The sequence below is a fragment of the Parasteatoda tepidariorum genome, chromosome X2, assembly GCF_043381705.1.
Source record: "Parasteatoda tepidariorum isolate YZ-2023 chromosome X2, CAS_Ptep_4.0, whole genome shotgun sequence".
In the NCBI taxonomy this organism is placed as follows: domain Eukaryota; kingdom Metazoa; phylum Arthropoda; class Arachnida; order Araneae; family Theridiidae; genus Parasteatoda; species Parasteatoda tepidariorum.
In genome coordinates this window covers 53,589,004-53,612,843 of record NC_092215.1, presented here as the reverse complement: position 1 = coordinate 53,612,843, position 23,840 = coordinate 53,589,004, and the positions used below count along the sequence as shown (strand labels likewise).

The 23,840-nt window shown below is 29.5% G+C and overlaps 1 protein-coding gene across 6 annotated transcripts in view; it reads right to left on the bottom strand.

Moving 5' to 3' along the window:
• The window catches only part of LOC107443783 (plexin-A2), a 275,694-nt gene that overhangs the window by 192,699 nt on the left and 59,155 nt on the right, over positions 1-23,840 (bottom strand). For 2 of the 6 annotated variants that reach the window (XM_016057758.3, XM_016057792.3), the window contains exon 2: positions 17,693-17,747. The exons of the other annotated variants lie outside the window; for them this stretch is intronic. The gene's annotated coding sequence lies outside the window, so the exon portion shown is untranslated. The remainder of the gene's footprint in view (positions 1-17,692; positions 17,748-23,840) is intronic. 6 annotated transcript variants of the gene reach the window in all.

The window sequence follows — 23,840 nt, the reverse complement described above, 5'->3', positions numbered from 1 at the left end:
GAGAGCCTTCAGGATAGATGCTAAATGGGAACGCCCTCTAGAAATCATTAAACGTTTATAAAAGTAGAAAATATTCCTTTTCCCTTCAGGTTATTTCTGCCTAGTGTGATCGGCAGGTGCAATTGCGGATACTAACTCGTTCTAGTTAATTGCCATTGCCGAGTGTGGAATGTTGCCCCCGAGTTTCACCTGTTCGATCATCTTCCCTGGTGGACTACCCCCGCGAGAGCTCACCTTTATCCACAACACCAGCTGCTTGCCATGGCCCCTTTCTTAAACTATGAGCCATTGTCTTTAGATCAAAACTTTTTTCTTATTATTTCATTCCAAATAAACATGCAGCGCTAACTCGGAATTTATTGTCATATTTTTTTCCTTACCATCTTCAAGCAATATATTACTCAAAGAAGGTGATGGTAAAAGTGAAATAAGAAAAGGTATAAAAGACCACCCACGATGTGCCACTCCTTTTTTTCTCTGTTTTTAGAATGCATGTCCGAAAAACGCATCAAACAGCAACAGATATAAAAGTCCAATTTTTAGAACGGCAACAGATGGTTTTTGTGAGTCATAAAAAGTTATACGAGCGACAGATAGGATTGGAAACCGACAGTGTTGGATGGAACAGAAAAAAAGAAACAATGACAAAGCTTTCAATTCTAGGAAGGTTTTTAAAAAGCGGTTACATCACATTTGTACTCATTAGCAATGGAAGAGGACTACGGACAGGTCAAATATATATATAAAAAAGAACTACGTATGATTGGAGAACAATGCTTTTGGCCTGAAGGCTCGGTTAGGACAAAGGCAAGCAGTGTGGATTTTTTCCCCTTTTTTGAGAAGGATGCGAATGATACTTATTAAAAGAAAAAGTTCTTGTTGTCAAAAAGGAATGTTTAATATCAAAGAATGTTTCTTTCTTTGAGAATGATAGAGCCCACACAGAAAGAGTCCTTTATGTGAACGCTAATTGTTCATAGCACCAGAACTGAAGAAGAAATAGTTTAAGAGTGCTAATTTGTTTTTAAATTAAATACCATCGAACTAATAAATAATCTTAGACAATGTCGTGTTCCTTTAAATGTAATTAATTTACTTTTTTTTCTTCAAAATTTAACAAGTGGTAATAACTTAAGCGTTTTATTGTTAATTAAAACCAATTATTTCCCTAACTAGGACTAATAATAAACGCGTCGAATCGATTGTTTTGAATTTTTTTATAAGGTCAAAGCAATTCATTTATAAGAAGCAAAATTTGTCCATAAACCTTCGATTAATAATTTTTTTAAAAAGCGATATATATAATTTTTGAAAATACTACCCAACATTATTATCATTTTCTCCCCTAGTAAGTATTTTAAATAAAAAGGCCCAAACTTGTTTTCAACAGTTTTTTCTATCAGTGTTTAAAAACTAACAATACCTCTTATCTATATAATAATAATCTTTTAATTTTATTAATTATTCAGAAATCAAGAAATAAAACCGAAAAAAGTTAGCTAATGTGTATCATGTAGTGATAGACCACGCTCTTAAAAGTGGTGAACAACAAAAAGTAGCGATCAATTAAATTAGATTCAAATTAGCAAGTTTTTTTCAGTCAAAAATTTAAAAGAATCTATCAGAATATTTTCCTTCCAAATATATATTTACTGATACTATTAATAAATAGCCGATACTGAGTTAAATATTAGTTACCTAATCATAATGTTCAATAGTTTGGGAAAAAAACTAAATTTTAAAATTCTCTAAAAATATGTGTTTTATTTCCTTACAAGTTTTAAAATGTATTGACAAATGAAATAAAAAGTAATAGTTTATTAAAAAGTAAAAAAAAAAAAAAATTATAATAATAATTAGAGCTGATATTTAATGACAGGGATGAAAAATTTTTTTTTTTCTTCTAGTTGATAAATAAACAAATAATTTATATATGAACATCTAAGAAAATAGTTGTAATAATAAACCAATTTTTTAAGGTAAAAGAAAGAAACTATAAAAAACAAATATGAATAAAAACAAACAATGGCAATCCGAATTTCAAATTTCATGAGGATAGCATAAAAATATTTAGAATTTTTTAAAAGGATTTTTACATTCCTTTCCCAAATTGCATTTATTTAAAATTTTTGGCATCAAATTTTATAGTTTGGGATGTAAAATCTAAAGAAAAGAGAAAGTTAAATTTTTGAAATGCTTATACATCTCACGTTCCAAACGATAAGAAAATTTTAGCGCCGACGCTATATAAATTGGAAAAGATTTACTTAAAGAGTTTTAGTTCTTTTTCATACATTTTCTTATCAAAGGAAAGGCAGGTCACGTTTTTAGGAACTTCGAAACTTTTTAACACTCATTTTTTATTGAGAAAATTGAATATTATTGTTTGATTCATCCTGGACAGTATAGTCTAAAATGTTTTAAAACTACTTTTTTTTTCCTAAAGCGATTGGAGAAACAATTTTTATAAGACCACATACAACGAATTTTTGAGTAAGGGCCTGTCTTTATATTGCTTGCACTTAATAGAACATTTTAAACCCTCACGATATCATTATATAATATTGCTACCAAGAATAAATAAAAATATATATATTTAAAGTTATTTAATTTTTTTCTCCCTAATTATTGATCTTCAATCACGGTTAAATTATCAATATTGGTATTGATAGTTAAGCACCTCTACCGCCCTCTGAAAGTAGTAACGATCTATTTCTACAATCTTTAACAATACTCTTACTACTTAGTACCACATGAGCAATAAATAATATGAAATCGGAAATCAAGTCAAAACTTTTTATCGAAGACAAAATGAAACCAGATGCCCAGTATAGATGACGGCAAGTTTATGGAATAAATATTAAATGACTCCATCTTGATTCAATAACATTATCTGTAGACACGCCACCAAAAAGAATCTAAATGCCTCCAAAAAAATTAAAAGCAAGAACGTACATTTAAACATAACCAATATTTCAGACAATCTGAGAGAAAACAATATATAACTTTAAGTTCCATATTAGCAATACATAATATGAAAGAAAATTGAAACATAACAAACATTTTAACTGATATGAAATAAAACCACAAGGTGATATAGATAACAAGTCTGTACAACAAACATTAAGCCAATCTATCTCAATTTAATAACGATATTTGAATACAAGCTATTAGAATTTTAGAGTAGGTGCCTTAGGAAAGTAAAATCGGATGGTATAGAACGAAATATTCAAACAAAACCGATAATTCCAGCTTTCAAAGTGAGAACAATACCATATTAGTAATGCATAATAACATGAAAGAAAATAAAATTCTTCTTCAGATTTTCAACGAAAACGAAATGGAAAACCCCAAGTATAGATTCTGCCAAGTCTTTACATCAAATATTAAATTACTCCATCTCGATTCAATAAAATCATCTGAAGACACGCCATCAAAGCTAAATGTCTTTTAGAAAGTAAAAGTGGATGGCATAGAACTGAATATTTAAACATAACCAATATTTCACTGATTGAGAGAACAATATATACATTTTAGTTCCGTATTAGCAATACATAATATGAAAGAAAATAAAAATCTTGACCGAAATTTTAACGAAGACGAAGTAAAACCACAATGGATGACAAGGCTGCACAACAAACATTTAACCACAACATATAAAGACATGCCATCGGAAATTCAGAACGGATGTCTTTAAGAAAGTAAAAAATTTATACAAAACCGTTTTTTCAAGTTACCAAATTTAAGAAAGAACAATATATTCCTATTAGTACCATATTAGCAATACATAATAATAGGAAAGAGAATAGAAATCCTTCTTAAATCTTCAACGAAGACGAAATGGAACTCCTAAGGCTAGTATAGATGCCGTCAAGTCTATACAACAAACATTAAATTACTCCATCTCGATTCAATAACATCATCTGAAGACACGCCATCGGAGCTAAATGCCTTTAAGAAAGTAAAAGTGAATGGCATAGAAAGAAATATTTAAAAAAAGAAAGAAAAGGTGTAACATTCAGTTCCTTTCTCATTACCAATGTTTCGGACGTGCTTGTTTTACAGATCAACTCAACTCGACTCTTCCACCATTCTTTGGCGATAAAAAAGTGATTGGCGATGGTAGAGAAGATCGTTTCTGTTGTTGTATAGTAATTAAAGATGCTGCAAAACCGGATATTGATGGACTGTTCCGTTGTAAATAGGAGGACTAGACAAGGAGTTGCTGGTCATCATTGGTCGAGAAAGGCAGGTGTATAGGAATCTCCGGCAGGTGCAATATATTCAAAAGTATTCTAGTGGGAGGGATACGTAGGGGGGACGAACAGGTGTTTTAGGATGATGAGTCAAAAAATGCGTGCCTCCCACCCTCAAAAGAGGAAGAAAAAAGGAAATATTGATTTTCGGCAAGGACAACTGCCTTTTTTTGTTCTATTCTCTTTATTGGATAAAATGCCAGAGGCGTCAGAAATTATGGCAATTTGTTTTATTCTTGACTGGTCAATTAATTGGCGAAAATTGGCTCTATTAAAGAAATAAATCCAAGGGCAATAAGATGCTTTCTCACGCAAGGAAAGAAAAAATATGAATATGCTTTTACAATCTGTCTAATTATTTCTTGTTAATGATAGAATAAATTTTTTGAATCTTTAAATAACCAGGTGAGGAAAGAAATATTTCATATCTAATTAAACAATTAATCAGCAAAGAGATTACATATTTATATAGGACTTAGAACTATTAGTTATTAGTAAAGTCTGGAAGACTAAATGGCTCAAAATAGAGAAAATACGCTGAAAATTTCAATAAATAAGTAAAAATAATAATTCGAATAAACAAAATTTTCAACCAGAAAAATTATTTTTTTAATAAATTTACATATAATTATATTATATGCACATAGTTGAAAATGAAATGCAATTTTTGTTAAAGTTTGAAATAAATGTTAGAAAAACGGAAAAAACAACTAGCTTGCAGAAAATAATAAGAGTTAAAAGGCAAAAATATTAAAAAAAATTGCATGTAATAAAAATTTAGTTTTTTCTATCTTTGATTTTTTACAATTTTATTTTATGTATAATGCAAACATTTAAAAATAATAATAATAAAAGCTTATAGCACAGAGAAAGATAAGATAATCTGTCTTGTCAAAATAGCAGTTCCCTAAATTATTGCCAATAACGAATTTGTTGCATGGAAATATGAATTACCTTAACTATCAATAAAGAACAATAAGTCTAATCTAACCATAACCATTACAAAGACTAAATGATAAAAAAATGTTTTGGTAGAGTAGACAAAAAAAAAGAATCTGTCTGAAAAATATATTCATATCTAATATATCATATATTTTCTGTTGTAATTTCGATGTAACTATAAACGATCTTAATTTTTTCTTTCTATTTACTAATGATAGCAATAATAAAGTGCAGAACTATGTAATTTGATAGAAACGGGAAATGTACAGTTCTGAAACATCGACACGCAATATGTTAAAACAGTGTATACACGTATTTTACAAATATTATTTACTCTTTTATTGAAAAAGAACTTAGCTACAATAGTAATGCAGGCTGTGCTTTAAGTAACATATTTTATTTTAATTTTTACGCATAAAAAGAAAAATAAAGAAAACAAAATATTTAACAATCGCAAATATGAAAAGAAATAACGAGTACAAGATGATATCGCAGTGATAATCATATGATATGATCGAGAGTTTTGGCAAACATCGTGCCTAACTCATTCGGCAAGCCTCTAGAAAAATTTTTTTAGTTTTTTTTTCCTTGAAGATACTATACATACATCAAGGTAAATGATAAAGTTTTAAAAACAGTGATAGCTAAAAAGAGTAGTTTTCACTTTTTCTAATGCTATAAATTTGCAACTAAAATTGATAGCTAAAATGAGAAACTTTCACTTTCTTTAGCAATAAATTTGCAACTACTTTTAACAATTGTTTAGAGCTGTTTCTTAGCTAACGAACGAAATATATTTAAAAAGATTTTAAACTAAAAGTTGCAGCTAAACCGAATAGATTTTAAGTTTTTGAAGTACTATTAATTTGCTTTTGTTTATCAATATCGTTTTGAAACGATCAGAAGTGAAAGGAAGAGAAGAACTAAAAATTTTTTAAAAAAATGTACTTTTTTCAACAGTAAATTTGCTACTTCTTTTCTCAATTGTCATCGAAAAGCTTCATTGATGTACGTAATATCTGCACCCTCCTTCCCTGCCTAAGACCTGTTTTAATCCTTCCACTCGGCAACGACGTTATATATATGCACAAAAAAAAAAAAAAAACATTTAATAAAAATATTTTTAAAAAAATTGTTGAACTAAAAATGATAGCTGAAACGGGTAGATTTTAAGTTATTGTAGTTTATAAATTTGCCATTGCTTTTAACTATTGTTTTGAAATATTTAAAAGGGATACAAAAACTAACATATATATATATATGTGTGTGTAACATAAAAAGCTTTAATTGATCTTTTTATGTTATTCTTTTTCTATAAATCTATTTTATTATTCTAATCGAAACACTTTCTCACACTTTTAAATTCACCGAAGCAATATCTGAAAAAAAAAAACCCTAAAAGAACTGAATGATAGCTAAAACGAGCAATTTTTCGTTTCATTCATTTTTAAAAAATAAATAAATAAAATAAGTTTGTCAGAAAATTCAATCGAAACGCAATATATGTATTAAAAAAACATTACACCATTGTTTGGGTTGTTGCCTCATTTACGAACTTAATAGATTAAAAAAATTTTAAAAAATTAAAAGCAAAAACGAGTAATTGTTCGATTTTTTGAAAATATAAAATTTCCCAAACGTTTTACCATAGTTTAAGAACTACTAAAATAATGATGAAAAAAAGAAAGGTGCTGATAGAAAATTTAATCGAAACGCACTAAATAAAAAGTTTGAAAATAACGGTTTAATAATTATATGACTTTCTTTCAAAAGAAACTGTTTGAAACATATAGGCACTTATGCAAAATAGCACTTTTAGCCATAGCGACGCCTTAAGAAATATTAAAAGTAACTACTGATCGATACGTAATATGAAAGGAAGATAGAAAAAAAAGTTTTTACTATCACGAGTATGAAGGAAAGGGAAAAAAAAACTTGCATACGAATGAAATGCCAATCAGAACGGAAAGGAAACGGAGACTTTCGTTCTATTTGAGAGGGGGGGAGGGGTGAAAGAATGATTCTTCTGCTGGAATAAGTCTATTTCGGTTCTATTTCACTTACGATACAAAATACGAGATCAGTACCCGAAGAGCTTTGAGGGAAAATTTCCATATTTTAGTTACGGCCCACACGCTTTTTGGAAATAAGATATTAAAAAGGAAGAGTGGAATATAAAGCTTTTTCATAGATACTTCTTTTATGAAAAAAAAAGGGGGTGCATCAAAAATGGGGGACTGAGGGGTCCAGAAACGAGAAATAGGATAGGGTAATGAGTATGCAAATCGGCTCTCTTGTTCCGATACACTTTTGTGACAAGTTTCGCGGGAAATATGCACTAAGCATAGTTTTTTTTTTCTCTTTTTTAATATACCAGCCTTACTTTTTCTTCTAAAGCATTTTGATCACAATAACCATATAGCTGTTGCCTTCAACTCGTTTTATATTTAACAAAGCTTACCAGTTTAGAATTAGAATAAGTAAGCTATTTTCGTTGCAAGCTGATATCTCACTTAAAGGATTAGGGAAGTATTATTTGAAAAGCTTCCGGTTGCCTATTTTCTCCGCAGAAAACTTACTAATATAGTATATACTACTCAATTTAGTTATAACATTATGTATACAAGAAGCATGTTTTGCAGTAATTACAGCGTTGTATGGTTTAACGTAGTACTTTACAATCCAGCGTCAGTTGAACTATAATACCCAACGAATATGTCGTACATTTTATAAGGTGCTTTAATAAGTCCGAATAATGCAGCGTCAGAGTAACTTCTTAAATATTAAAAAATTAGACCACAAACACTTTTCATTTTCTCAAAACTGAGTCTTTTCTTCATAGTAACGTTATGCGCCATTTCCAGAATTAGTATACATAGTATATAAGTGGGCGCTGTTAAAAGATAGGGTAAACTTGATCTAACAGTCATAAATAACTGCTGCAAACTTGCAGTTATCAAAATAGCATGTTATTCGATAAAAAGCGTTATTTAATGATTACACGTTTTCAACCGACTTTCGCGAAGCTCTCCAAGAAAAATAAAGTCTCAGTTTAAGTGCCTTTCACTTGAAGTTGAGTTATAATCTATATACCCCATCGTGTCGTAAAGAATTATCTGGTTCTTAGAGCGGCCAAATTAAATATTTTTTTACTAGAAAATTAAATATTTTAAAAAATGGCCAATTTGGCAAGATTTGTCCATCAAGTTGAAAATGATTAAAATTAATTTTTGCGAATTTTTCTGAACCCAAATAATACAGAGTCACAGTAGCTTTTTAAATATTAAAAAATTAAACCATAAATATTATATTAGCGTTTAGCGACATCTTTATAATTAGCATAGAGGGCTGTTTAAGATAAGCTAAACTTTACCTTAAAGTAAAGAATAATTGTAGCAAACTTCTAACAATTATCAAAACAGCATATTATTCGGTAAAAAGCAATATTTAATGAGACGACAGAGTCATTGAAAAAACTTTTAATCATTTAATATGTTTGAAAAGAAAATTATCCCGCCCCTTTTAGGTTTTTAAACATAATCAATTTTTACGTACCATGGAACAAAGCCAATTGTTTCAGTATTTTAACGCTCTAAGGATGACAGGTAAAAACAATTCTTTGAGGTTCTCGCACCTTGCATAGTATGAAGAACCGAAGATATTATTACAAATCGAAATGGTTTTCCTGTCTGCTTTATTTGATGAAAAGTACCGATTAACATCCGGTTTGAGCTGATCTATTCCGAACAATAGAGTTGAAAGCACTGATTAAAAACCGCTTAGTATTCCAACCAAGTATCAGTTACAGAAAGCCAGCGAACCCAGGTGACAAAAATGTCAATGACAATTTTTCTTCCTTTTATAGTTCATCTTACAAAAAAATTTTAATGCTATCGCTTCAAACCTCTAAAAAAACATTGCAACAAGTCTTAAGCATATTTCAACATTAATGAAATTTTAGTGGCAACATAAGAAATGAATTGCTTTAAAAGTCACACCCTTGTTTGAATTTCTTAGTTGCACCACAATATCCGAGAAAATATACGCCTTAACTTACTTAATAATCAGTTCAGGTTATACTGTATCACTTTTTCATATTACAATGTTAACAATAAGTTTTAATTGTTATTTTGTTTACAGGAAAAGAATATAGGGATGATGAATGATAATGGATACACCCATAGTTTACATTTCAAATGGGTTAGATTAAATTATAATTAAATTGATAGAAGTACCATTTTTATCTCTTCAGGTTTTACAGATGAATTTGAAATATGCATTCTCCATCCAAGTAAAAAATGTATGTATTATTTTCCTGCTGAACTACAAACTTCAAGATATAATTAAAAAATTATTATTGTTGTTGCCTTTATTTGTTAATGCAAACTAAAATTAAATTTAAACAGAATTGCTTTTAATTCAAAAAATAAGGCGGGGTGAGAAAAAACAACAACTTATCCTTGTTGTACTAACCTGAACTATTTATTTTAAGTATATGGTAATTAGTAAAAACTAGGGTAATTGGTATTAAGGTAATACTGATTAAATTTTGACTCTCAAAATAATGCTAAACGAATTTAAATGCAGTTTGTATCTTACGAATTAAACTTTTCTTGTAATGTAAAGAATGCTTCGAGAAATTTTTGATTAGGTAATATTTAACTAACCCTCGTTAAAAATTTAACAGTGTGTTGAACGGTAATATCATTTTTATTTGCTGTAAAATTTAAATTATGTTTACTCAAACTATATATTCGTATTCCTTAAATTTGATTAAACAATATCGAGTAATCAAATTTAAGAAGAACCATTAAATTAAATTTAATTTTATTTCCCTTCAATTTGAACTTAAATATTGTTCATTTTAACAACCTAAAGTTGTAGCAAATTCGGATCGTATTATGGTTTAAAGTTAAATCAATATTTCCGAGAGTGTATAATCTCGACGGGTTCGGTTTTAAAGTTTTTAAACTGGAGTCTTCAAAACTGGGACCATTTGTACAATAAGGAGAATATAAATATACCACGGGGAATAATTGGTTTATGTCCATGTAAGCTCCGTGTGTGTGTGATTCAGGGAAAAAAAAAACTATTTTGCTCCTGGAAACTAAGGGCTTTTTCACATTACGGCCCATCTTCATTGTGTAATAAATGCCTGGGAGAACTGATTTTTTACGTTATTGATATGTAAAAACTTAGTAATTGTCATAATGCAACAGATGGCGCGATGAAATCGTCATTTTTGTGAAAAATGAACCGTTTTTTCCTCTTGGTCTTCATATGCAACATATAATTTAATTTTGTAATTGTCTGCAGTCGTTATCAAAATAATTACAGAAAGAAAAAAAAAAGAGGGTAATTAGTGGGTATTTTAAAAGTACTTTGCAAGTTTACTTCTTATATATATAATTTCTTTGTTAATTCTTGTTTTAAGGTACCATAATGAAATAATAATAATAATAAATAAAATAAACCTTAAGATAGTCATCAACATTATTCGAAATACATATTTAAAAGTAAAGTTCCAAAATGCTTGCTACATGACAGAATCTAACGTAAATGCCATCGTTTCGTTTGCTGGAGTCTTTATCTCAAGTTATTAACGTTTATTTCTTTTAACCTTTTAAACTAGAAAATTATTCCGCCGTCTCGATCCTAATGTTTTGACTTAGTATCTTCCTAACTTAAAAAACGCTTTTTACATTCCTTAAAAAATAATTACAAAAACTCTAATAATGGGTTAATGCACGATGAGCAATAATCGTATTTCATAAAGCTAAAGCAATATTTATAAGTGTATAGCTTTCATACGGCTTAGAATAATTACTAGACTTAATCATGAGACGTCAACTGAATCATATGATCCATACAATGAAAAAATAAAAGCAAGCAGCCTCCTTTTAAAAGCAATTCTCACAAAAACATACTCTTATCTAACTATCTAAAGACTTTATGAGCTAGTTTTATGTGTAATTTTGAGTAATAAAAATGTTTTCTTGGTGTTATTTAAGAATTAAAGTTTTTATTGCAGCCATAACATCTCATTCTTAATTAAAAAGCCATAACCCGTTTCTTCGTAAATGTATGTGCAAGAACAGGGAACACGAAGTAATAATAAATGGACTTGGCTTAGAGGTGTGGAAAATTAAAAAATGAAATTCTGGAGATGGAAAAGTTATTTACGGGTTTGAAAAACTAATGAAGACACATTAAATCGGGTAGTTACTAAAAGCAATTATAGGTGACTTAACGGGGTAAATATTAACCGAAACTTTCTTAAAGCCAGTCTTATTTATATGCTACAACAAGTTTTACTTTAAGCCAGTCTTGATGGACGATCTTTTCCTCGGTTTTTTATCACGCAATATAGAATAATGGATGCAAGTAGAAGATTTTTCAATATTTTCCCTCCTTAAATCTGCAGAGAAGACCCCTAATTTAAAACCCTAAGAGCCTTTATCTTCTGCAGAACAGAATAAGTTAAATGCCCAGTCAGTATGGATGGACCTATTTCCTCCAAATCAGCGAAGCAATTACAGTAAAAAAGGGTGCGGTCTAAGTCACTTGATGTCAAAGGTTACTTTCAAAAAAGCAGTTCATTGGTTAATATATGTTTTATGAGCTTCAGTGAGTTTTAAAATGCAAATGGTACGATTCTGAGTTTTGACTTGACAGAAAAATATTAAAACAATAAGTTATGTTGCATTGAGTTGGGCAGGTTCCGAACTGTAAAGCTGAAAATTAATCAAAGTTGATTTTAACCGAACCACCGTAACTTGAACAAAATGCTCAAATTTGTGTCATGACAATTGCGTCATATTTGATTATATGATAAATGCAGCACAAGTCAATTGGTTAGTTTGGCGATAATCGCGGCATCTTGTATGCATCGTAACTATTTTGCTATTACATGTGCTCAAATCATTAGTGCGTAATTTGGAAATGCAAATATGTATTTTCGAGTTCGGATCAGATGTTTACTCAAAATGTTTTGCAAAAAGTTAATTTTTGTGAAATTGTGAAAACTCTACTCACAATTTCGTGAAAATCTTTTCACAATTTTCTGAATCTAAAACTATCCGGTTCATTTTGCTTTACCAAAAGATGAACCCCCTCCGCCGAGAAAATATATCTACGCTCAAATAATTCAGATTCTAAATTGAATAATGTTTTCATTAAAGTAGAATCTTAGCATTGTAATCAATTTAAAGTTGTACGATAACATGGTGCAACTCAGCACCATATTTAAACGGTATTTTGATTAAAACTTTTTCCAAAACTTCAAACAATGTAAGATAATTGCAGAAACTTTTACATTTGCATTGAAAAAAAGAAGCATTTCTATTTAATTTGCCGCATTTATATATAAATCCTTGTTTAAAGTAACTAATGTTTATAAATCGTTTACTTAACGCTTAAATCCCAAACAATCCTAAACAAATAAAACAGAAAGCCGCAGTACAGCAATAGAATAAATACTCTTAAAAAGTTGTTTTCTCCCATCTGAAAGCTGATTGAGGCATTTAAAGGATTTAATAAGCCGTTTAGAACTTTTCACTTAAAGGTCGCCATAGGTTCACGAATTCGTCACTTGGAAGAAGAGAATATGGCTATGGCACATGATTGCAGTAACTTCTTCAATAGGAGGAGAAAGTATTCTATCATAAGAGACTTTCCCAATGAAATGGGTGGATACTGCTCATCCGGTTTCGAGTTTCCTAAATCTGCAGATGACGTGCCGAAAATACTGAAAGATGGGAATATGCTTTCCTATAAAGCGGATCTCAATGCTTCAGTTACGCTAGATCACATCAACCATACGAAGCTTTGTTTGTAACATAAAAGTCCAAGTATAAGAAGATTATTTATCGCTCATCCTTAATGGTCAAATTATGGGTTTTCAATTTTGTTTTCGGGTAATAAGAGCTTCGACGCGATGACTTGAATATATAACTGGTGGAAGAGTGTAAGCATTTAGTCCTCGGAAAATAATGGTTTATATATTCGAAATTATTAAGTTTTTTATGGTTAAGCTCGAGCAAAGTATGAAATTTTAAATATATTAAGATAATATTTAAATGTTGTCTTTACGTTTAAGTTAAATATTGATCTTTCATCTTTGATGGTCAAATTATGGGTTTTCAATTTTGTTTTCGGGTAATAAGAGTTTCGACGCAGTGACTTGAATATATAACTGGAAGAGTGTAAGCATCTAGTCCTCGGAAAATAATGGTTTATACATTCGAAATTTGATATTAAAATATTAAGTTGTTTATGGTTAAGCTCGAGCAAAGTATGAAATTTTAAATATATTAAGATAATATTTAAATGTTGGCTTTACGTTTAAGTTAGATATTGATCGTTCACTTTTAATGGTCAAATTATGGGTTTTCAATTTTGTTTTCGGGTAATAAGAGCTTCGACGTGATGACTTGAATATATAACTAGTGGAAGAGTGTAAGCATTTAGTCCTCGGAAAATAATGGCTTATAAATTTGATATTAAATTATTAAGTTGTTTATGGTTAAGCTCGAACAAAGAATGAAATTTTAAATATATTAAGATAACATTCAAATGTTGGCTTTACGTTTAAGTTAGATATTGATCATTCATCTTTAATGGTCAAATTATGGGTTTTCAATTTTGTTTTCGGGTAATAAGAGCTTCGACGCGATGACTTGAATATATACCCGATGGATCAGTAAAAGTGTTAAATGCATTTAGTGCTCAGAAAATAATAGTTTATATATTTGATATTAATTTATTAAGTTGTTTATGGTTAAGCTCGAACAAAGTAAGAAATTTTAAATATATTAAGATAACATTTAAATGTTGGCTTTACGTTTAAGTTAGATATTTATCGTTCACTTTTAATGGTCAAATTATGGGTCTTCAATTTTGTTTTTGGGTAAAAAGAACTTCAACGCGATGACTTGAATATATTACTAGTGGAAGAATGCAAGTATTAAATGAATTAAGTGTTCGAAAAATAATGGTTTGTGAGTTAGAAATTTGGTGTTAAATTATTAAGTTGTTAATAGTTAAGCTCGAGTGAAGTATGAAATTTTAAATTTATTAAGATAATATTTAAATGTGGGTTTTATGGTAAAGTTTAGTATTTTGTTTTGTTTTTGATGCTTCTTCTATAGAATTATAATTTAATGGTTTTAGGAAGCATAGAATTATGGTATATATTTTGAAATGGGCAAGAGATGTGCATTTTATCAAATATATTATTAAATGTATTTTAGAATAAACAAGCGTGATTTTACCAACGAAACTATTAAAGATACTTCTTAAATTTATAATTTGCTTATTTGAAAGAAAACGTTATAAAATTTGGTTATCACACTGCAAATAAGATTTTATCAACGAAACTATTAAGAAACAAGTATTAAAGGTATTTTTTAACATATGAATTGCTTATTTTTAAAAAAACGTTAAAATCCACTAGAGCATGAAACCGAATTTGATTGGACACTTTTTAAATGCGTGTTTATTTTTTATCATACAAAGATTATATATTAAAAACAGCTAGGAATTTTTTTTTTCATAAAAACGGTGTTTAACGATGGTTATAAATAAATGAAAAACAAATGGTTTAAGTCGACTTAATTTAACAATAAAACCTACATCAATGTTATTTAAAATATTTACTATATTTAAGATTTAATAAGCTTAAAAATTAAGGAATTTTTTTTCACCATGGTTGCTTAAAATACTCTTAAAACACATTTTCTAAGACTATCGAATAGTCAAGTATCTTTTATTTATTGGAATGACAAAAGACTGAGAATTAAATGAACAATCCTTCTAAACTACATTAATATAACAATAAAATGAAAACATTAGAGTAAATCATTCATTTTTAGAGTTTATCTCGTTGAGTAACGATAAAGTCTGCAATCTAAACTCGATGAAAATATGAAGTGTTTATTTTGATGATTTAAAAAGCAGTTGATGTTTATGATTACTTTTCAACGTATATATTAAGCCACTTTACAGAGACAACTTATTTTATTAAGGGCGATAGTAAACTGAAGAGGCATTTTTAGGGCTGTTGGCGACTGAAATTGGTCTCAACTCATCAGGATTGGCTCAGGTTGCTGAAAGGTTTGCCAATTTAGTTTCGTTTCATCTTCTGCCATTTGAGGACATAAATTAGGATCAAAGTAAATATGTTTATCGTTATCAAAGGCTCTAAAGACATTATTCAGTAAAGTGCTCGAGAGATCTATCTCTAGTTTCATTAGATAAAGTGTTTGGAATGACATATTGAGTGCAACTTTAGATTGATCCTTCTCTATTGGTACAGTAGATATTTAAGGAAAGTAAATGTGAAAGTATGGTGTACAAATGTAAGAAATTATATAAATTCTATATCGCCATTCGAATGTACTTATTATACTACACTGTAAAAAAAAAGAAAAAAAAAGAAAAGGTTTCATGAAATTGAATAAAAATGTGTCAAAATAGGTCCGAAACAAATGAAAGTCGAAATTGAAAACCAGGTACTCAAAATTGAAAGAGAATACACTCATTTTTGAGTAAGCTGCATCGTTTTAAAGGAGATATGGAGAGATAAATGTGTCAATGAGATGTTTATTGGCTGTTAGCTGTATTCAAACCAAGGACCTCCGGGTTTGTAGTAGGATGCTTTAATCACTGTAACTGCAAAACCCAGTCCAGGGAGAATTGGTCGCTGTAATGACACATAAAGATATATTTATTTCCAATTTCAATGGTAAATTGGCTTTTAATTTGGTAAAAATAGTTTCACTTTTTGCTTATAACGCTATATCTTAAAGACTTTTAAACGAATAGAATATATAAGGCTTCTTAATTTTTCCCTGGACTGGGTTGTACAATTATGGTGGTTAAAGCATTCCTACTAAGAATCTGGAGCTCCTTTGTTCGAATCTTGCCGGCGGCCAACGAACTTTTTTCTCACACATATCTACTTCTACATTATTTTTGAGACTATGCCTTTTGCTCAAAAATTAGTTCATGCTGTTACAATTTTGAATACATGGCGTTGCGTTTTCAAATTCGACTATAATTTTATATTAATATTCAAATAAATCATTTTTAAATAGAACTCCCACGGCATTTTTTTTTATATTTTAAAAGGATGGTTCAATTTATAGAAATAACTCTTGAAATCGCATTGTCAATATGTTAAACATGCGTTGACATGAAATCTCATTGTCAATGTACATATACCAAACATTAGGTTTTTCATCATTATTTACCAAGATGAGATAATAATGAAAACATGAATTCATTTACGTTTGCTGAATTTTTTTGTTTTTACATACAATTGACATTTTAGCACAAAAATGTAATACAATATTTAATACCAATTAAATGAAACACTCTTAATATATAATATTAATCACAAAAATATATAGAATTTCATTTTCAACAAACCAATTTATTAGTATAAAATATCAATTGACCACATGACATGCACATAATTGTTCTCTTTTATAATGTAACAAAGTTAAATAACTTAGTTTAAGATTTTAAATTGAAAAGTAATCAAGGCTAAATGCATAATTGAAATTTAAGAAAATAATTAAAAGAAGTCTTTTGCCGATAGGTAAAATATATCTTGCATTTACCATATAACAAACACGTTATTGTTCATTGTTATAATATCAGCATAAGATCTAAGAGGCATAAATAAGATTTCAAATTGGAAAGTAGTCAAGGTTGAATGCATAATTGAAATAAAAGGAACACATAAGATTGTAACACGTCTTTCCTGAGTTTCTACAAGTCAGAAGTTTTACCCTTGAAAGGAATTTCAAAGCAGAAAACTGCACAACTCATTTGATTAAATAATATTACTCACGCTGTTGAAAAGTTATTTCCAGACTGCGAACTCCAAGAAAACGCAAAGTACTTACTTTTGGACTTACTTCTCTTGAAACAGTACTTCCAAAATTTCCTCAGTCCTTCAAATGCGCTTTAATTGAATTGAGTTAGGACACTTACCTAGTTAGTTCTGACTGAAGTGTTCTAAACTGGCTTATTTAAATAGTTTACTTGGTGCAAAAATTTATGTTAAAAATAAACTAAATCAAAAGTATATTTGCATATGTAAACAGTCAAAAGTATGCAAATTTCACTTATAACTGAAAGTAGAAAGGGAACATAGAACGATTTCGCGAGATGAATGTTAAATTAAGGCTTTTCTTTGAATTTCAAAGCTACTATAAGGAACTTATCAATTGATTTGAAACAACTGAATAGAATCGTCTGCTCCTTTGTAACAAGAAGTACACTTCATTTGATTATCTAAATTAAATCTTATTCATCAGACGATTTTATTCTTTATGTATTCTAACTTATTATAATGGTTAGGCTTAGTGTGAAATTCAAATTTAGAACACATTTTTATTATCATTTTACATAAGAACAAAACAATAAATCTGAGAATATTAGCAAAAAGAATAGTATTTTGTCAGAATTAGATGTTAAAATCTCACCCGTCAGCTATCAAACCACTTGTGCAAACCTATGGGCACCGGAATGGAAACTTACCTAGAAAAAAAAAAGAAAAAAAATTAATTCAACAGAAAAAGTATTTTCAAGTTTTGAGTATATAATAATGGATTATAGGTTTGCTAAGCAAGCCAGCTCTCTGCAAATGTTATTACCATTTCGCAATGCGCCAGTCTAACTGGTAAAATAATCAAAATTCATTATCCCGCCGGGTATTTTGAGGCTTATTACAATCAGCCCGAATCAGACTTACTGCAGCGAACCTTATCAATGGAGCTATTATTGTTTTTTAAGCAATCCAGCTCTCTGCAAACGTTACCACCGTTTCGTAATCACCAGTCTAATTGGAAAAATTCTCAATATTTTTAATCCAATCTGATATTTTGAGGCTTATAACAATCAGCCCGAATTCGTTAAGGCTTATTGTAATGAACCTTGTCACCTGGAGCTACTTTTAGTTTATTTCTCTAGTTTGGATTTTTATGAACATTTATTCCTTCATTAACATTTATTCTTTATTCTAAGGTCAATGCAAATGTTTCGACCATAATTCATTTTGTTATAATTTTCGAATTGGTTTAGGTGATTGGGCTCTCTACAATAAATATAAAACATGTTAAGCTATGTGGAAAATGCTCGAATCTTTTCCAATTAATTCAAAAATGATGGTGCCTGTTTGCTGAGAGGCATATTTTTCAATCAAACAGATATGTTTTTTAAACATGCAATATGAATAAATGACACCACTTCTGACTTAACTTTATAAAATTCAGAATATGCAGCTTTAATACGAAAAGAGTATATAGAATAAATAGTTTTAAAGTTAAAAACTAATTTATAATTAAACAATTTGTATAAAATATATTAGGATTAATATCAGAGTTCATAGAATATATTAATATACACACAATATGAAAGATAATTAAGAAATTACAATTATCAAAATTAGCATGCTATATTATTTTAATTCCTGTAAAGTAAGATATGCAAAACAGACCCAAAAAGTGCAAAAAAGAAAGAGAGAGAAAGAAAAAAAAAGAACAGCTGCATTATAAACGTATTTTAAAACAGAATGAAATATAAAATAAACTTCCATTGAGTAGCATATATAGCACATTTGTCAACTATATGACGCACAGAAATTACTAATATGATAAATTGGATAATATGAAGACATCAAGAGAAGCAGGACAGAAAGCTTTTCAACTAGCTAAAAGACATTTACGCTCCACAATAGGATCAATTAAGCACTCGCATAAAAAAAATACCTTTTTGAGCAAATAAGGAAAAAATTGGGTAGGCTTATAAAGTTCAACATGAAATAAAAAAAGAAAAACTCACAATTGAAAATGTCAGTAAAAACAAATATAGGAGTTTTCAGAGACAAAGCAAGTCCCATTTGTCAATTTCCCACTCTCTCATCTATTAACGATGGATTTCGAAGAGCTTAGGGGCCTTGGTGACAGGGGCAATAGCAAACACCTTACACGACTAACAGCATCGTGCTTATAAACAAAGCAAAAAGGAGGGGTGAAAGTCTGTCTCCCTGTAGTGAAAATCCCAAAACCCTCTTGGATGAGGGTGTCTGTCATCTCTTGGTGACCTCACTTCCTTGGGAAAGCTGTAACTTGAGAAATCAGTTAAGCTCACGCAATAGATAGCTTTAATTTCCCGAATTCAAAATATTTGAGATGGGCATTAGAGATCTTACGAAGGTAGCAAAGATGTTTTTTTTTTCTTCTTGCCGTTTTTGTATCTGTAAAAAATATATAAAGAATTGTGGTATAAAGAAAGTAATTTCTAAAAGTCAGACTTAGGTAAAAAAAAAAAAAAAAAAATATCACTCTTCTTTCGAAGAAAAAATTCGAATTGAAATTTAGATTTGCCTAATCAGAAAGAGAAATTTTTAAATATTTTTCTCACACTTTAGATATTTTAGACTCAGCTTTCATTTGAATGGATAAGCATATAAAGGGCATTATGCATTGCTAGACCTTAGATGAAGGAGGCTCTACGTCTTTTTTTGGAGCTAAAAATGTTTCTAAGTGCTTTCTTTATTTGGCACCAAATAGTTCACGGAAGCAAATTAAAACGCTTAGAAATCGAACAGTTTGAATGATTATTGGGGACTCAGGACTTACAGATTTTATTAATTGGAAAGATTGCAGACAAAAAAATAAAGGCAAGACATTACTTTTATTTCCTATTATCAACGTATAAAATTTAAAGCTAATTTACAGAGGTTCACTAAAATACCAATTATAATTTTCTCCCACCCAGCTTTTGAATTACCGTTGGTATCTTATTCATTTGAAAGAAATCCATTAAAAATATCAAATTTTGCAATAAAATTCAATTGAAATAAAATAAATTTTTCGTCGTGTTTGGTTAAATGAGCCCTATAAAACAATGTATTAATATTGTTTAATGAACAAGTATATACTTCATGAATATAATGTGGAAAAAAGTATTGTTCCGAATAATTTAAAATTGCATTTGTTCAAAGTTAATTCTTCAATTAACAGAAATAACTCGAGATTTTTGAAGCAACCATGGAAATTAAAACACTTTTATGCTCTTAAACATTCACAGAACTTTGTCATTATTTAGACATTTTCTACTAGGAGATTTTATGTCAAAGAAGCAAGCGTTTACGTTATATTTTTTTGCAATCAGTTCGGTAGTAAAGTTCGATAGAATCGACTTTAACTTCACTACTAGAAAAGCAGTTGAAAGTGCCTGTTGGACAAGAGGGCAATCTTAGCCTAAGTCAGATGTGACCCAAAGGGCTGGAAGGAAGAAGCGAGATTTAATCATCAACTCTTGCCCATCTACTGGGAAATCATCAGTTTCATCCAACCTCTACAAAGTATTAAGCCCTCTTGGCATCTCTTTCCGACTGACTTTTAGATCTTACATCCAGAAGACCTCGTAAACATTTATTAAAAATCTCTTTAGTGCTTTCTTCTTTCAGTAAGGTAGTGTTCCCTTTGGCGGGCCATTACGTAATTAGGATTGTACCCTAGGGGTTTCCCCTAGTCTACTTTTCAAATAGCTTCTGATTCCGACATCGTAAAGGTCTGGATGAAGAGTTCCTGGTTCTTTCGTGTCTTTTTGATCAACAGCTCTTTTGCTAAATTAAAACTTGGGATTCTACATTGGACCCTAGAGTGAATGACACTAAATCACTCCTTTCGGGTGATTTAAAAGCCTTCCTATGAATGCAATGGTGGTACGCCACATTAACTTTTCCTGCGTGAAATCAAAAAGACATAAATCTCGGAAAGAGCTGAGCAAAGCAAATTTTGGGTTTAATCTGAAAATAAACTCATTTTCCTTTTCAAGAATTTCCAGAAGCAAGTGGGTTTTCGAAAGCTAAGGATAAGGAATTTTATTAACCAACGCTGGTTCAGATTTACAAATAGACCAATATGCCATGCATCATGAGTCCAGAAATCTCATTAATATTTCAAATTTGTCATTAACGGAAAAATCGATTAAAATTGTTATGTATCAATTGAGTAAGGTTGCAAAGCATATGAAGCTTTGAAGCTACCGTACCGTTTTTAAATCATACTCTAAGCTACCAACCAAAGGAAACGTCATTTTAAAAATAAAAAATCTTACATTTGGCTTATTGAATTAGTATGCTAGTTAAGGCTATTTACCCAAAATGTTCCCTCGATCTACTAATAGCGCACGATCGACGACTCGGAGATCATTTATCTAGAGTATTGTAGAGCAAACTAGATCAGTATTTTTCACGATTTTTCTTTTAAACAAGTGTTCTTAAAAATAATAATTTTATTTGAAATATTAGATATCATACGAGATTAAAATTGGTAAAAGTTTGAAAAGATACATAGTGCTGTAGAACATATTTAATTTAATCCTTACTTAACATGATTTCGAAGTGTATTTACTGTTGCAAATTATATTATCGTTCTATTCCACTGCAGCCTGAGTATGTTGCTATTTTGAACCATATCACGGTACTCCTTAAATATAGTTACACGATACTATGGTTTAACTTGAAATGATATATGGTTCAATTTAATGTTTTATTACGGTGGTGGCTAATTCGCTTTTTATTAAGGTTCAATTTTTCGGAGGCTTGCCATAAAAAACATCAAATGCAAATGGTACCTCTTCCGAAAGAATTAATTACAATGCGTTCAAAAAGTTGCAACACTTTCAACGGATGGAAAGTTATACATTTGCTGACATTTATTAAGTTACATTTCGCGTATATAAACGGAAAATAAATAGTGAATAATTCATAACGTACATTAAAATGTAATTATTTAACAAATTATTATTATGCACTGGGGCAGAAAAATTTGTTGATATGGCATCTCAATTACTAAGTTTGCTCTTAAACACAGCTCTAGGCGCAATAAGCACTTTCGTAGCTCTAAATTGAAGGAATCCTTTTTCGATGGTATGGAAAAATGAAGCAATGGGACAGAATCCCATCCATCTTCGTCCCGCGTGATAATTAAAGTCCCTGTGGGACAAGGCGAGCACAAAATCTAGTAACTAAGGGCCGCAGGTGGCTATAGGGTCGTCAGAAAAAAAGTTGCCGAAAAAAAGTGAACAGGAGGGGAAGAAAAGCGGAAAGGAAATGTACCTTTAGAAAAAAAATTTTTTTTTTTCAGCTAGAGCTTTAATAAATTCACCGAAATTAGAAATAAAAAAAAGAGGTATTCACATTTTTAATTTTTTATACAACTCCAAAACCATGTCAGTACCTTTTTTGCTCATTTGCTTGAATAATTAAAATTTATAACAAAAATGAATGAGAAAAAAGGAGAGGGGGAAATATAAAAGCCCAACCTTACGGGGGTATTTTTTCGAGAACATTCTTTTCTGTAGCATAAAAGCATGCAAATCTTCTCTTTGTTAGCTTTCTTTCTTTCAGTTTTTTTTTATTATTTTTATTTAATGAGATGCGTTTTCTTCTTCTAACAGCGAATTTGCCATTTGATGAAATCAGTGTACCTGAGAAATGTTTCTTTTTTCCTTTCTTATTTTTTTTTAACGTTACAGAAAATAACGTTTAATTAACATATTCTACGGCGGGTTCGTTAGAAAACTTTGAATCTTTAGAGGTGGTAGCATTTGAATGGTATATATCTAAAGTCTTTTTTTTTTATTTCTTTATTATGGGAATAGATAAATGAAGATTTTTCAAGCCAATTATTATGTGGTAATAATGCGAAAACAAATAAGCATTTTTTTTCTTTACTTATATGAGCAAACTTTTCATAAAAAAATAAGACTAAAATTGATATGGGAAGTATAAAAGATTGCACTTTTTTGGGATACATTTGATATACCACGTTAGAACTTCCTACATTTTTGAAGTAAAAATAATTTAACAAGCTAATTAATAAATTAAAAATAAATTTTAATTTAAAGTTAATTAAAATTTGAAACAAGTCTTGTTAATTTTGCGGGGGAAAAAAAGCTATCGTCAGGTCTGAAATATGCTTTGAAAACTGACTGTTCAAATTGAATTGAATTTATTTTTTCAAAAATTCTCGTGACATATCAGTTATTTTAGTGTTGATATAGTTTTCTTTCTTTTGCTATAGTTAAAATTTCTGGTTTATTGCGTTTACTTTGAATTTTCCAGAGAATAAATTTAAGAATTTAATTACTTAAAAAAAAGAAAAGTAAAAAAAAAAAAACAGACAAATAATTTTTAACTACATAATATTAAAAAAAAAACAACTTTTTGTTTAAAACGGGGTTTGCCAAGGTGGGCCCATCCCAAAAAAAACCAAGCGGTTTTTTTTTCTTCCAGATGCGTCCCACTTGAAAAAAAACTAATCTCCACACCGAATTGGGTTTTTCCCATTTTATCATTTCCAATAGATTTTTCTTGCAGTAATTAAACAAAATTTTTCTTTGAAAGTATTGATTGAAAAATTAAACTGATAAAATTTTATACAAAATTACATGAAGTAAAAAATTTCAGAATATATTTTTTTTCTTAGTGCAAACAAAATTTTAATATAAATGAATAACTCACGTAATAAAAATAAAGTACCGATTAAAAAAAAAAAACATATTGCTAAAATATAATACATTACTTATCTATAAAATAAATTATTTGGATTGTAAGCC